Here is a 16,736-nt window from a genome sequence, read left to right as displayed (position 1 = left end):
AAGATTGTATTATTTGAGTATTGTGTGTTTTGTGCTTAATTGCTTAATTATGTGGTTTGCTTAATTAAGAATAAAAATAAGCGTCAAAATTTAAGTGTAAAATAAACTTAATATCTTTGATTTATGTTGTAGTAGTTGAAACAAGGTTTCCGAATATATATATATATATATATATATATATATATATATATATATATATATATATATATATATATATATATATATATATATATATATATATATATATATAGAACGCCCAAATCTGACTTCGTATGAGGAAGTTATGATTTATCGAAGTTTCGGCTTAGCAGTATGCAACCTGTTTTACTCGATTTGAGATCGAGGGGTTTTTAGCCGAAGCAATCTAAATGAGAATCGAAGATCTCATTGTTGGTATCGAAGCGATAAAAAGTTAGGCGAGAACGGACGTCAAACGAAGAGGTTATGAATTTATAACGATGTTTTTCTATCGTGGCCTATTAAAAATAAATAATAAAAATAAAGTCAAAATTAGCCGACGAAGTCTAAACGAAAGTTGTAGAGCGTAGTCTCACCTTTCCGTGGATATAAAGAACGTCGAAAACGGAGTTTGTATGAAGAAGATATGAATTTCCGAAGTTTATTAAATAATTTGTATTTATATTTAATTGGAAATTTGGAAGCATTATCCGAAGGCGAGTCACCGGTCTGATCCGAGGTACGCCCCGCGTACTCTGAAGGTGTCGACATCGCAGCAAGTGGCTTCGGATGACGCATGCCATGACGACTTCGGACCAGTACGCCTTGTGTACTCTGAGGCTCCAGCCTCCTATAAATAGGATCCGAAGGCAGCCGAGTCTTTTGTTCATTTTCTCTCTTCTCTCTCTCGTTTTGCATCGTTTTACGTGCCAAAAATATCCCGAAGCCCCGGTATCATACTCTAGCCCCGAGGCAAGTCTTGAGATCCCAAAGATCCCGAGAAGTGCGGTTCCCGAGCCGAAGCTCTGCCCGCGAGAAGTTCGATTTTTGAAGAGATCTTCCAGATCTGCTGAGGATTACTACTTCTGCAAGTCGTAGTGCTGTCCGATCATCTTCTGATCAAGTGAGTGTATACTACCTTTCATAAATACGATAATAATACAAGTATGGTTCGAGTGTATTAAGTATATTGTTGTTTATAGGTGTGAGTGTGTAGTTACTTTCTTCTAACGCATAATTATGAAGTATTTTATACGGAATACGTATTATGTGTATAATTTTGTGGTTATGTGTGTGAATGTGTATTCACTTTCTTCTAACTCATAGATATGATTTATTCTCTATGAGATATGTGTTTTGTGTGTGTGTGCCTTATCTGTTATGTGATATGCGTTGATTAAAGCATGCTATACAGGTTTTTAAACTATGTATACAAATTGTATAATTTTTATCTACTAATATGTTGGGTAGAACATGGGTAGATAGTTGGTGTGTAATAAACATATGAGAGGCCTCGTTGTTGTTTGATTTAGTCATCTAGCGAAGTTTAGATGACGACCACATACTTTTCTAGATAGTCTTGTGGAAACATTAGCAGGTTCGCCACATGTAGGTGTTAATGAACTTGGGTGTTCATTCGCTGCACTCCATCCCCCTCATGGTTGCCTTATTTGACTTATATTGCTGAGGTACCCCTGAAGCATGTGTTGTCGCCCCGATGAAATATTCTTAGACTAGGTCCCTTATGTTAGTTGTCTTAGGGACATTAAAGTGAGAATAACGGGAATGGGTAATTGGGTTATTGTTGGTTGGTGAAAATTAAATATGATATTTATTGTGGGTTGAAAACCCTATATGCTCACCAGGCTCCCAAGCCTGACCCATTCAGTTTTAATTGTATTACAAGAAGTGGCGCAAGGGCATGAGATGGACGAACCATCCAGTTGTTTTGTTTACAAGTCTACATATGTTTATATTTGTTGAATGACTTGTAATGTATTCGTTTATGCTTATTGGTCTGTATCGGAACATGACACCCTGAGTTTTGATTATAATGAAAATACATTTCTTTTATGAAATGCTTTGGTAAACATTGTTTTATCATGTTTTGTTTTTGGGAACAAATTCCGCAACTCTTTCAAATCAAAAGGATTTACTCTGAAAATATTTTAAAAAGCATAAATGAAAATCGGTCTTTTTTGGCCGAAATTTTGGGGATGTCACAGTTGGTATCAGAGCATTAGTTTAAGCGAACTAGGAATTTGTAGGATTTCTAGACTTAAACTTAGAATGCTAAGTGGAATTTTGAGATGTGTGTCTGTTGTGTTTTAGACGCAAGCAATAGTTTGTTTTAGGAAAGTTGCCTAAAATGCTTTATGTGCTAAATGTTATATGTTGCCATATATGATATTATTTGTTCAGATCTATGGTCTGTTGCCGACCGGATCTAGAAACCTTATGTGTGTAGGATTCTAAGCGTACGTCTACGAATTTAGAACTAGCATGTAAATGTTTCAGAGTGATAAGGATGATTTGATTATCTATCGTGATTGAGGATCTAATTTTACCTTATTCGGTGTGTAGATCAAAATGGTGAGAACAAGAAGTGGAGTTGGAAATGCTGACGAAAACAGGAATCAACCACCAGTGATTGAGCAAATACCTATCGTAGTAGCAGCACCTGAGCCAATAACCATGGCTGGTGTGCAATTGATGATTCAGACGATGTTGGATCGTCAGATGGATGAAACTAGACGGTTGCTTCAACAGAATCGTGAAGAACTGTCAATTCGTGTGGAAGAGCCTGAATTAAATGAAGGGCACTCGGAAGGTGGAAACTTCAGTGGGTCTGTTGGTCAAGCCAACCCACCGATAGTTAGGCAAGATAACCATGGTGGAAGGAATGATGGAATGGGATGCAAGTACAAGAACTTTCTAACTTGCAAACCATCGACCTTCAATGGAAAGGAGGATCCGATTGGGGTTATGGATTGGATCTCCGAAATGGAGCTAGCCTTCATGACTTGTGGCTGCAGAGGTAAATTGCAGACTATCTATGCCGTGCGTCAATTCCGAGGTGGAGCCGTTCGTTGGTGGAACACTCTAGGGAAGACTTTGAGCCCTAATGAGCCACTGCAATTGTCATGGGCAGAGTTCTTGGTGCAGTTCAAGCGCAAGTTCAGCTCGGCTCAAAATTTGTTGGAGTTGGAGAACAAGTTTCTGACATTGACGAAAGACAGCATGTCAATTGATGAATACACCAATAACTTCACCGATAAGATGGAGTTTGCCTTGCGTATCATTCCAGATGAGCTGACGAAGGTGGACCGGTATGCGAAGGGACTTCCATGGGAGTACGAGGTGCCAGTACGTCAGGCACTTACTCTAGAGGCAGCTATCTGGGCTGCCAAGTCTGTTGAGAACATGATTAAGGGAAGAACCACCGACAAGGTTGAGGTTGGTGAGAAAAGAAAGTTTGAGGGAACATCTGGTTCCGGTAAGAAAGGAAAATTTTCAAAATCTGATTCGAAAAAGTTTGGATGAAAAGGAGGCGAAGCAAAGTGGTGTGATAAGTGTAAGAAAAAGCACTTTGGGAAATGTAGCGAGGATGTAACCTGCTACAAGTGTGGAAAGGTTGGACATTTTGCCAATGAATGTCCGAACAACAAAAGGATGTGTTTTGGTTGTAATGAAGATGGGCATATTTTGAAAGACTGTCCGAAGAAGAAGGAGGCAGCTAGGCCCAACATTCCACCAAAGCCGAAGGCGAGAGCCTTCCAGATGACACTTGAGGCCGCGAAAGATGAAGCTGATGTCGCTTCAGGTACCTTTCTCGTAAACGAATTACCTGCTCAAATATTGTTTGATTCTGGAGCCAACTACTCCTTTATTTCGCATGAGTTTGGTAGAAAGCTAGCTTTGCCTGTTGATAGACTAGATAATGCTTTATTAGTCGAAGTAGCTAGTGGCAAGTTTGTACCTGTTAGCCATCGTATGAAAGACATCTTAAACGACCTTAATGGGAATAAGTTTCACGAGGAATTATTGCCCATCGATATTAATGGTTTCGACATCGTGTTGGGAATGGATTGGCTTAGCGCCAATGATGCCGAAATTTTATGCAAGAAGAAGATAGTTAAAGTAAACCCGCCTAGAAAAGATTCATTTATGGTGTATGGGGACAAACGGCGAGTGAATTCTTGAATCATTTCCCTAATGAAAGCCAGAAAGTGTTTGACCAAGGGATGTACATCATATTTAGCATTTGTGATTGATGCTAAGAAAGAAAAGAAGGTGATGCAGAGCATTCCAGTGGTGTGTGATTATCCGCATGTATTTCCCGAAGATCTTCCTGGATTACCGCCTGATCGACAAGTGGAATTCCGTATTGACTTGTTACCAGGAACCACGCCAATAGCAAAAACACCTTATCGATTAGCACCGACGGAGATGAAGGAGCTGATGATGCAACTTCAGGAGTTATTGGACAAAGGTTTCATTAGACCTAGTTCATCGCCCTGGGGAGCTCCGGTGTTATTTGTGAAGAAGAAAGATGGAAGTATGAGAATGTGCATCGATTACAGAGAGCTGAACAAGGCAACAATAAAGAATAGATATCCGTTGCCGAGGATTGATGACCTGTTTGATCAATTGCAAGGTTCGAGCTATTTCTCGAAGATCGATCTTAGGTCAGGATATCATTAGCTAAAAGTAAGAGACCAAGATATCGAGAAGACTGCATTCAGAACTAGATATGGACACTACGAGTTCTTGGTCATGTCGTTTGGACTAACCAATGCTCCGGAAGCGTTCATGGATTTGATGAATAGGGTTTGTAATCCTTTCTTTGATAAATCCGTGATAGTGTTCATAGACGACATTCTGATTTACTCGAAAAGCCAGGAGGAGCATGGCAGACACTTGCAAGAAGTGTTAGAAGTTTTGAAGAAGGAGAAGCTTTATGCAAAGTTCTCCAAATGTGATTTTTGGATTCGTGAAGCCCAATTCTTGGGTCACGTGGTCATCCAAGAAGGGATAATGGTTGATCCAGCAAAGATTGAAGCTGTGATGAAGTGGGAACAACCGAAAAGTACCACGGAGATTCGAAGCTTTTTAGGATTAGCCGGATATTACCGAAGGTTTATCCAAGGCTTTTCTTCGATTGCTACTCCATTAACAGCTTTGACCCACAATGGAGCTACTTATGCTTGGAGTGATAAGCATAAAGAAGCATTCGGGAAGTTAAAGAAGAAGCCATGCGAGGCACCGATACTTTCTCTACCCGATGGAGTTGAAGACTTCGCTGTTTATAGCGATGCGTCTGGGGTTGGATTGGGTTGTGTTTTGACCCAAAGAGAAAAGGTGACAGCATATGCGTCTCGACAGCTAAAAGAGCATGAAAAGAATTACCCAACTCATGATTTGGAGTTGACAGCGGTAGTTTTCGCTCTGAAAATATGGAGGCATTACCTCTATGGCACGAAGTGCAAACTTTTCACTGATCATAAGAGTCTCCAATATCTCTTTAATCAGAAGGAATTGAATATGAGGCAACGACGCTGGCTAGAATTACTTAAAGACTACGACTGCGAGATACTTTACCACCCCGGTAAAGCTAATGTTGTTGCTGATGCTCTTAGTTGGAAAGTCAATCTTGAAAGGAAAAGGCCAAAAGCGTTGAGAATTGAAGTTGTCTCGACCACTGTGGAGAGTATAAAGAAAGCTCAAGAGGAAGCTTCTGAGAAAAATGACCGAAAGGAGGAACGTTTGGGTAAAACGTTGGTGTTTGGTACAAACGGTCATGGACTGATGGTATTCCAAGATCATATTTGGGTACCTAAGTCAGGAGGAATTAGGGATCTTCTGATGGAAGAAGCTCACAAAACCATCTACTCAATTCATCTGGGTAGCACTAAAATGTATAGGGACCTGAAACCCTACTACTGGTGGCCGACGATGAAGCTTGATGTTGCAAAGTATATGGACGAGTGTGTGACTTGTGCGAGAGTCAAGACACAACATCAAAAACCTTACGGGAGTTTAGAACCTTTGCCTGTGCCTATGGGTAAGCGGGAAGACATTGCTATGGATTTTGTCACTAAACTGCCCAGAACAAAGAATGGTCACGACATGATTTGGGTGGTCGTTGATCGATTCACTAAGAGTGCGCATTTCATAGCGGCCAGGGAGAAATGGTCTATAGAAAAGCTTGTGAATTCTTATGTAAAGGAAATTGTGAGGCTTCACGGTGTTCCGTTAACGATTGTATCGGATCGTGATAGCCGTTTCACCTCAAGGTTTTGGAAATGTCTACAAGAGGAAATGGGTACCAAGTTATATTTAAGCACAGCTTACCATCCACAGACTGATGGTCAGAGTGAAAGAACGATACAAACACTTGAAGATATGCTGAGAGCATGTACCTTGGAATTCCTAGGTAATTGGGATGAACAGTTACCTTTGGTAGAATTTTCCTATAACAATAGTTTTCACTCGAGCATTAAGATGACATCTTATCAAGCTTTGTATGGACAGAAGTGTCGTACGCCGTCTTGTTGGCTTGAGGCTGGGGAAAAACAGTTTATGGGACCAGAGATGGTTCATCAAACTGCTGAAAAGTTGAAAATAATTAGGGAAAGAATGTTAGCGGCTCAGGATCGTCAAAAGAGCTATGCTGACAAGAAGCGAAGACCGATGACTTTTAAGGTTGGAGATTCGGTTTTGCTTAAAGTCTCGCCGTGGAAGGGACTTATAAGATTTGGTAAAAGGGGAAAGTTGAGTCCAAGGTTTATTGGACCGTTTAATGTTCTTCAGAGGGTTGGGAACCAAGCTTACAAGCTCGAATTACCCGAAGAACTGAATGGAATTCACAACACTTTTCATGTGTGTTATTTGAGGAAGTTCACGGGAGAAGTTCTCGATATAATTCCAATTTCCAAATTGAGAATTGATGAGAACAAAAGGTTGATTGAAGAACCAGAGGCAATTGTTGACCGAAAGACTAAGAAGTTGCGACGCAAAATGGTTGGGTTAGTGCTTGTCTGATGGAAACACACGAATGGGCCGAATCTCACCTGGGAGATGGAGAGTGACATGTTGAGTTGCTATCCGCATTTTTTTGTTGATGTGTGATTTCGGGGACGGAATCATTCTAAGGTGGAGAGAATTGTAACGCCTGTGTTTCCGGGCTTGCCATTTTTAGCAATGTAATAGTCTAGGTTAACCTTTGTAACCCGTTTTGAAATAATAAGATTGTATTATTTGAGTATTGTGTGTTTTGTGCTTAATTGCTTAATTATGTGGTTTGCTTAATTAAGAATAAAAATAAGCATCAAAATTTAAGTGTAAAATAAACTTAATATCTTTGATTTATGTTGTAGTAGTTGAAACGAGGTTTCCGAATATATATATATATATATATATATATATATATATATATATATATATATATATAGAACGCCCAAATCTGACTTCGTATGAGGAAGTTATGATTTATCGAAGTTTCGGCTTAGCAGTATGCAGCCTGTTTTACTCGATTTGAGATCGAGGGGTTTTTAGCCGAAACAATCTAAATGAGAATCGAAGATCTCATTGTTGGTATCGAAGCGATAAAAAGTTAGGCAAGAACGGACGTCAAACGAAGAGGTTATGAATTTATAACGAAGTTTTTCTGTCGCGGCCTATTAAAAATAAATAATAAAAATAAAGTCAAAATTAGCCGACGAAGTCTAAACGAAAGTTGTAGAGCGTAGTCTCACCTTTCCGCGGATATAAAGAACGTCGAAAACAGAGTTCGTATGAAGAAGATATGAATTTCCGAAGTTTATTAAATAATTTGTATTTATATTTAATTGGAAATTCGGAAGCATTATCCGAAGGCGAGTCACCGGTCTGATCTGAGGTACGCCCCGTGTACTCCAAAGGTTTTGACATCGCAGCAAGTGGCTTCGGATGACGCATGCCATGACGACTTCGGACCAGTACACCCCGCGTACTGGCGTACGCCCCGCGTACTCCGAGGCTCCAGCCTCCTATAAATAGGATCCGAAGGCAGCCGAGTCTTTTGTTCATTTTCTGTCTTCTCTCTCCCGTTTTGCATCGTTTTGCGTGCCAGGAATATCCCGAAGCCCCGATATCATACTCTAGCCCCGAGGCAAGTCCCGAGATCCCGAAGATCCCGAGAAGTGTGGTTCTCGAGCCGAAGCTCTGCCCGCGAGAAGTTCGATTTTTGAAGAGATCTTCCAGATCTGCTGAGGATTACTACTTCTGCAAGTCGTAGTGCTGTCCGATCATCTTCTGATCAAGTGAGTGTATACTACCTTCCATAAACACGATAATAATACAAGTATGGTTTGAGTGTATTAAGTATATTGTTGTTTATAGATGTGAGTGTGTAGTTACTTTCTTCTAACGCATAATTATGAAGTATTTTATACGAAATACGTATTATGTGTATAATTTTGTGGTTATGTGTGTGAATGTGTATTCACTTTCTTCTAACTCATAGATATGATTTATTCTCTATGAGATATGTGTTTTGTGTGTGTGCCTCATCTGTTATGTGATATATGCGTTGATTAAAGCATGCTATACAGGTTTTTAAACTATGTATACAAATTGTATAATTTTTATCTACTAATATGTTGGGTAGAACATGGGTAGATAGTTGGTGTGTAATAAACAGATGAGAGGCCTCGTTGTTGTTTGATTTAGTCATCTAGCGGAGTTTAGATGACGACCACATACTTTTCTAGATAGTCTTGTGGAAACATTAGCAGGTTCGCCACCTGTAGGTGTTAATGAACTTGGGTGTTCATTCGCTGCACTCCATCCCCCTCATGGTTGCCTTATTTGACTTATATTGTTGAGGTACCCCCGTAGCATGTGTTGTCGCCCCGATGAAATATTCTTAGACTAGGTCCCTTAAGTTAGTTGTCTTAGGGACATTAAAGTGAGAATAACGGGAATGGGTAATTGGGTTATTGTTGGTTGGTGAAAATTAAATATGATATTTATTGTGGGTTGAAAACCCTATATGCTCACCAGGCTCCCAAGCCTTACCCACTCAGTTTTAATTGTATTACAGGAAGTGTCGCAAGGGCATGAGATGGATGAACCATCCAGTTGTTTTGTTTACAAGTCTGCATATGTTTATATTTGTTGAATGACTTGTAATGTATTCGTTTATGCTTATTGGTCTGTATCGGAACATGACACCCTGAGTTTTGATTATAATGAAAATACATTTCTTTTATGAAATGATTTGGTAAACATTGTTTTATCATGTTTTGTTTTTGGGAACAAATTCCGCAACTCTTTCAAATCAAAAGGATTTACTCTGAAAATATTTTAAAAAGCATAAATGAAAATCGGTCTTTTCTGGCCGAGATTTTGGGGATGTCACACTTACCATTTAAAAATCGTTATCTCTTGCCCCGCATTGACGATTTATTTGATCAACTTCAAGGAGCCAACTATTTCTCAAAGATAGATCTGCGATCCGGATATCATCAACTACGAGTGTTAGAGGAGGATGTTCCCAAGACAGCCTTCCGAACTCGTTATGGACACTACGAGTTTGTAGTGATGCCATTCGGATTAACTAACGCGCCCGCAGTATTCATGGATCTGATGAATATGGTGTGTCATCCTTATTTGGATCAGTTCGTCATCGTCTTCATTGATGACATACTCATCTACTCTCGAAGTAAGGAGGAGCATGGTCAACGTCTCCGTAAAATCTTAGAAACATTACGATCGGAGAAGCTCTACGCGAAGTTCTCAAAGTGCGAATTTTGGATTCGACGAGTCGAATTCTTGGGCCATGTAGTTAGCGAAGAAGGTATACACGTGGACCCTTCCAAAATTAAGGCCATCGAGAACTGGTTAGCACCAAAGACATCTACTGAAATTCGTCAATTTCTAGGTCTAGCTGGCTACTATCGCAGGTTCATTCAGAACTTCTCCAGCATAGCGAAACCCCTTACAACCCTGACCCAGAAAGGCGTGGCCTTCGACTAGGAAGAGAAACAGGAAAGAGCGTTCCAAACGCTCAAACGAGCCTTGTGCACCGCCCCGATACTATCCCTTCCCGAAGGAATAGAAGACTTCAATGTCTATTGCGATGCATCCAATCAAGGACTCGGATGTGTTCTGATGCAGCGAGGTAAAGTCATCGCCTATGCCTCGAGACAGTTAAAGACACATGAGGTTAACTACACAACCCACGATCTTGAACTAGGAGCGGTGGTGTTCGCTTTGAAGATCTGGCGACATTACCTGTATGGTACAAAAAGCACGATCTTACAGACCATAAGAGTCTACAACACATTTTCGACCAGAAAGAGCTCAACATGAGACAACGATGGTGGGTCGAGCTGCTTAGTGATTACGAGTGCGAAATTCGTTATCATCCGGGTAAAGCCAATGTAGTAGACGACGCCCTAAGTCGAAAAGAATATACCAGTCGTAGAGTCAAATAATTGACTCTAACTATCCATTCACACTTCTCCACGCAAATAAAGGAGGCTCAGCTCGACGCTTTGAAACCTGAAAACGTGGCTGGTGAATCCCTTAGAGGGATGGATAAGAACCTAGAAGCCAAGGGTGGCGGAGCCTTATACCTCATGGATCGGATCTGGACACCGAAACACGGTGGCTTCAGAGACTTGGTCATGACAGAAGCTCACAACACTCGTTATTCCGTCCACCCGGGTTCAGATAAGATGTATCTGGATCTTAAAAAGTTATACTGGTGGCCTAACATGAAAGCAGATATTGCTACCTTCGTGAGTAAATGCCTTACTTGCGCAAAGGTCAAGGTTGAATACCAGAAACCCTCCGGTCTTCTACAACAACCGGAGATACCAGAATGGAAGTGGGAGCGGATCACTATGGACTTCTTAACCAAGTTGCCCAAGACGACGGGTGGACTTGATTCCATATGGGTCATCGTCGATAGACTGACCAAGTCTGCACACTTCCTACCGATCAAAGAAACAGACAAGATGGAGAAACTTACCAGAACTTACATTAGGGAGATTGTAAAGCTGCACGGTGTTCCTTTATCTATCATCTCAGACCGAGATAGTAGATTCACTTCGAGGTTCTGGCAGTCATTACAAAATTCCCTAGGAACTAGGCTGGACATGAGTACAGCCTACCATCCACAGACCGACGGGCAAAGTGAGAGAACTATCCAAACCTTAGAAGATATGTTGCGTGCATGTGTGATTGACTTTGGAAAAGCTTGGGATACCCATTTACCTCTTGTCGAGTTTTCCTACAACAACAGTTATCACACGAGCATAAAGGCAGCTCCATTCGAGGCCCTTTATGGCCGAAAGTGCAGATCCCCTCTGTGCTGGGCTGAGGTGGGTGATACCCAGTTAGCTAAGGAACGAGCTCCCGAAAGCACTCTCACGGGTCCGGAGATCATTCGGGAAACGACAGAGAAGATCGTTCAAATTCGTGAACGATTGAAAGCCTCTAGAGACCGATAGAAAAGCTATGCTGACAAGCGTAGGAAACCATTGGAGTTCCAGGTAGGCGACCGAGTCCTACTGAAGGTCTCACCCTGGAAGGGCTTGATACGCTTTGGAAAGCGTGGGAAGCTTAATCCAAGATACATAGGGCCTTTCGAGATTCTTGCGAGAATCGGTCCTGTAGCTTACAAACTCAATCTACCGCAAGAACTCAGTAACGTACATCCTACCTTCCATGTGTCAAACTTGAAAAAGTGTCTATCCGATGAGATTCTTGTTATTCCACTCGACGAGATCGATATCAACGAGAGCCTCAACTTCGTGGAGGAACCAGTAGAAATCATGGACCGAGAGGTCAAGCAAACCAAGCAAAGTCGCATCCCCATCGTGAAGGTCCGCTGGAATGCAAAGCGAGGACCTGAATACACCTGGGAACGCGAAGATCAGATGAAACACAAGTACCCACACCTGTTTCCCTAATCCACAAGCGTTTTCTTACTTTAAATTTCGGGACGAAATTCCCTCTAACGGGGGAATGATGTGACAACCCGATATTTCAACTCTTTGTAATGACCTAAAAGGGTCAAGTATTGTAACCACTTTTGAGTTAATAAAATTTACTTTGATAATAAAGTGTCCAAAAAGTTTCTATTTAAATTTCCTTCTATGTTTAAATGTCATTAAACCATGATCGTACGTAAAAAGAATGCCCAAATCCGGCTTCGTATATTGAAGTTAAGATTTTTCCAAGTTTGGCTTAGCAACAGACAACTAAAAACTCGAATCGGAGATCGTGCGACTTTTGGCCGGAATGACCTAAACGAGAATCGAAGGTTTCGACAATGGTATTTCCGCGGTAAAAAGTCTGGCAAAAACCGACGTCAGATAAAGAAGTTATGAATTTTCAAAGAAATTCCTTAATCACGACATTTTATAAATAAATAATAAAAATAATTTTGGAATTTGCCAACGGAATCTAAATGAAAGTTGTAGAGCGTAGTCTCACCTACGCGTGGATATAAAGACCATCGAAAACGGAGTTCGTATGAAGAAGATATGAATTTTTGAAGTTTATTAAATAAATTATATATAAAAATAAATCAAAAATCCGGTAATGTCCGAAGAAGGAGTCAGTGTCCTCATCCGAATTACGCGCTGCGTAACCCAGTACGCCCCGCGTACCCGAGGGCCTTGGTCTCGGACCGTCCACATCGCCCCTATGCGAAGCTACCCCCTTTCCGTCCCATCCGAAGCCGAGGTAGTCGAGGACTCGGTCATGCATGACGTACGCGTACGCGCTGCGTACGAGCGTACGCCCCACGTACCGAGGCTTCTCAGACCCCCTATAAATAGAATGCGAGGGTTTCCGGAAAAATTGCTCATTTCTTCTCATTTCTCTTGCGTTTTGCCTCGTTTTCCGTGCCCGTTCAAACCCGAAGCCCTGGTCATTTTGCTCAAGTCCCGAAGGTCGATTTTACTCCCGAGATTCCCGAGAATCCCGAGAAAAATCCGTTTCTCGAGACGAAACTCTGCCCGGTTTTCCATCTCGCTATCTTCAAACTTTCAAGTGAGTTCATACCCCTAATCAATATTTTAAATGATTTTAAATGCTTTAATGGGGGGGGGGGGATACAAGTAAAAACAAACATGTTATTGAATCATTGATATGTATTTTATAACTATGTTTGTAATTTAACAGATTTCACATGCTACAAAATGTGATGCATGAAATGATTTTACATCTTTCATTTAGTTTCCCACACCCTTGAGTAGTAAGAGTGTATAAACCTACATGATCAACCAGTTATATTACAGTAAATTATCATAGGGATAATTTGAAGATATCAAACATTATTTCTATTACAAGGAATCACACAAGAGTCAGTTCATTCATGAGTCTATACTAGTACATTTCCTGATACATGAGTACTTACAGATGCTTACCTGATACATGAATGTGTTCACATATACTTACCTGTTACATGGACACACATACACGAATGCCATACAGGAACACTTTTACATAGGTGCATTATCCTGTATTCACTTACCTGGATACTTGTACTAAGGACTACGAGGATGATTTATTAGTACTTACTGTGTAAATTGTCTTTCCTATCTCGGTTCAATGGGATAGCTAGGCGGGACTTACCATTCCGAACCCCACTGATTAGCACCAGTGGTCGATGACCGTCTACGGAGGTATAAGGTTACTATTTATATTAGGTAGATCGATTGAGACTAACCCTTCCACCCACCTGCTGCTGCTACAAAGGACAATTGGACAATCTTCGGATGTTCATTAGGTTATACATTTCGCTTAATGCGATGCTGTGTTGGTCCTAGTATCCAGTGACAACACTTATAGTAGTACATTTTCCTGTTTACTTTATTTTGTGATACATTCACATAAACGATAAGTTAGACTAAGCACTTTTAGTACTAGTCACCACAAAGGAAAAACTATCATTTTACAAACAGAACATTCGGGTTGATATGTGCATAATTAGTCCATATTAAGTATACATTTTTATTCATTTATTAGTCTAATTATCACATATTATGGACAAAAGGTACTTAAAAGTGTTAAATTATGTTTTTCATTCCAAAGATGAAGCTCGGAAGCGAAAGGAAGCAGGAAAAACAGTTAGAAGATCGAGAATGGAATAAAGAAGGAAAACACTTTAAAAGGCACCTACTTGGCGAGTCATATCGTCTACTCGGCGAGTCCAATCGAAGGATCGAGAAGATAATGACTCGGGATTCCAGAGAGTTATCGCAATACGGGGAATGTGAGAGGGACTCGACGAGTCACCACTTGACTCGACGAGTCGATTCGTATATTTATAGATAATTCCACAGATCGATAAGAGAGAGTTCTGGGACGATTCAGAAGTATCTTGCTACGATTGAGAAGCCTGAAAAACCCTAGAAGACGACGAAGGAAGCTAGAATTCAATTCCGGAGAGTAATTAAGGCAAAATTTCATCATTCCATTTATTCTTTTGTTTATTCATCATGACTAAGCAACTTGACTTTGATTGTTTGCTATTATTTACTTTAATTATGAGCTAAAACCTTTAGACTTTTGTTTGGGGATACAAAGTTGACAATATGGTTTGATTGATTGGTAGGATTAATTCCAAGTTGGTGAATTTTTGTTATTTTAGCTTGCTAAAGAACCTTGTGTGTGAATAATAACTAATTTTCTGTTAATAGGAAGATAATTGATTAGAATGAACATCTATTGATTATTGTCCTCATATGATATATTGTGACCACATAGTTATATGTCTAGGATTAATGAATATGAAACTAGAATTAATAAGAAAATTGAGTAAATTCATGTGCAAGCTTGTAAGATGACTATCAAACAAGAGGTTAATTAAAAAGACTAAATTAGTTAACTATTGCAAGTCTAACTTAACCCGAATAATTAATCTAGTAAATATAATTAAATTAGACAATTGGCCACTGTTTGAGTTAGTTTATTTGCTAAGGATTAGGGTAGTGAACACAAATCTAATCACTTGAATCGGTAACCAACGAAAGAATTAATCCATTGCACTATTACCTTGAAAATCAACCATAGAGTTAACCAAGTTGAACTAAACAGAAGTTCCTTTCCAATTATTGAATCTAGTTAAATCGTTATTTTCTAGCTTTAAATTAGTAATAATTAGTAAGTTTCTAGTCTTGTAAAACTAGAGAACAACCCCTGCTTCTTAATTAACTTAGATTAAATTAGTTTTTAGTTTAATTTGTCGTTCCCTGTGTTCGATACCCTGCTTATTTAGCTATACCACAATTGATAGGTTCACTGCCTTTTGTGTGTTATTTGATAATTAAAAGTAGGTTTAAAACTAGTGGGTTTTACACACATCATGTTTTTGGCGTCGTTGTCGGGGAACGGTTCTAAAATTAATAATAAAGTCTAGTTTAATCGATCCTTTGTGTGAGATTTATCTTACACAAAGTTATTTACAAAGCAAATCCAGTAAGTAGACTTAGTTTTATTACAATTCCGTTCTTTTTAACTAGAAAAGTTTCTTTTCTGTTTTTGCGTTGCACTCGTCGAGTGCACTCGTGTCGACTCGGCGAGTCCATCGCTGTTTTAGTCTTTATTTTTTTATTCCGTTTTTGTTCCTTTTACGCGTTTCGTTTCTTTTGTTTCGTTTTTTTTTCAGCTGCTTCATGACCCGAGATCGGACACACCTCTAGTACCACCTTTGGAAGACCCGGAATCCGCACTAAAGAGAAGCAAAGGAAAAGCCATAGGAGAAACCGCAACTTCAAAGAACTCACCACTCAAGAACTTGAAATCCGTTTTCAGCAAGAAGAAAAGCAGCAAATCAGGAGCATCCAATGCCTCGTTAACAATTGAAGAACCAATTCACGAAGATATAGAGTACGAGACCGAGGAAGAAGAAGAGCATATTTCCGAGCACGAAACCGATTCCGAGGAAGAGTTAGCTATCACTATGGCTAACATCGATGAAGTCCCCATGGGGGAGTGGAAGAAAAGGATGCGTGATGACACCGGGCCGGGACTTGTGCAACCCGCAATTCCTGCAACCGCCACTTTTGAACTAAAAGGTCATATTCTCGCCCAACTCAAAGAGATCCCTTTCTACGGAAAGGATCATGAAGACGCTTACAAGCATTTGGACAAAGTAAATGATGTGGTTGATTACTTCAACGTGCCTAATGTTCCACGCGAGACCCAGCTTCTTCGAATGCTTCCTGTCACCTTTAATGGAGCTGCAAAAGATTGGTTAAAGTCACTTCCTCCCGGATCAGTCACCACATGGGCCAAGATGAAGGAAGAATTCATAGACCATTTCTGCCCGCCCTCCAAGATAGCCAAGCTCAAGAAAACCATTGCCAACTTCAAGCAACAACTCGGCGAATCCCTTTATGAAGCTTGGGAACGATACAAAAGCCTACTTAGAAATTGCCCACACCACGACCTTAATAGCCAACAAGAGGTCTCCATTTTTTATGATGGAGTCAATGTCACCACAAGGCAATTGCTTGATTCTCAAGGCCCGCTTACAAAGAAGGCGCCCCCGGTAATTAAAGAATTAATTGAAGAATTCTCTAAGCACTCTAGAGATTACCACAATCCGAGAAACGAAGTAAGTCGAGGGGTAGTAAACGCGGCAAGTGATAGCATGGCAGCGGTGATAGCAAAGCTTGATAGTCTAGATCGAAGAATGACAAAAATGGATCAAGCAATCCATGCTATTAGGGTAGGATGCGAAAATTGTGGAGGGTCCCATCTCGCAAGGGATT

The 16,736-nt window shown here is 40.3% G+C and overlaps 1 non-coding gene across 1 annotated transcript; it reads right to left on the bottom strand.

Moving 5' to 3' along the window:
* Positions 1-16,306: 16,306 nt before the first annotated feature.
* On the bottom strand, positions 16,307-16,413 carry LOC111909175 (small nucleolar RNA R71). Its single transcript, XR_002856113.1, has one exon. It is a non-coding gene; the product is annotated as a small nucleolar RNA R71 (small nucleolar RNA).
* Between the last annotated feature and the right edge of the window lie 323 nt (positions 16,414-16,736).

This window comes from Lactuca sativa, chromosome 8 (assembly GCF_002870075.4).
Source record: "Lactuca sativa cultivar Salinas chromosome 8, Lsat_Salinas_v11, whole genome shotgun sequence".
In the NCBI taxonomy this organism is placed as follows: Eukaryota; Viridiplantae; Streptophyta; class Magnoliopsida; order Asterales; family Asteraceae; genus Lactuca; species Lactuca sativa.
The sequence above is the reverse complement of the archived record's forward strand: the minus strand, read 5'-3'. Positions and strand labels throughout refer to the sequence as shown.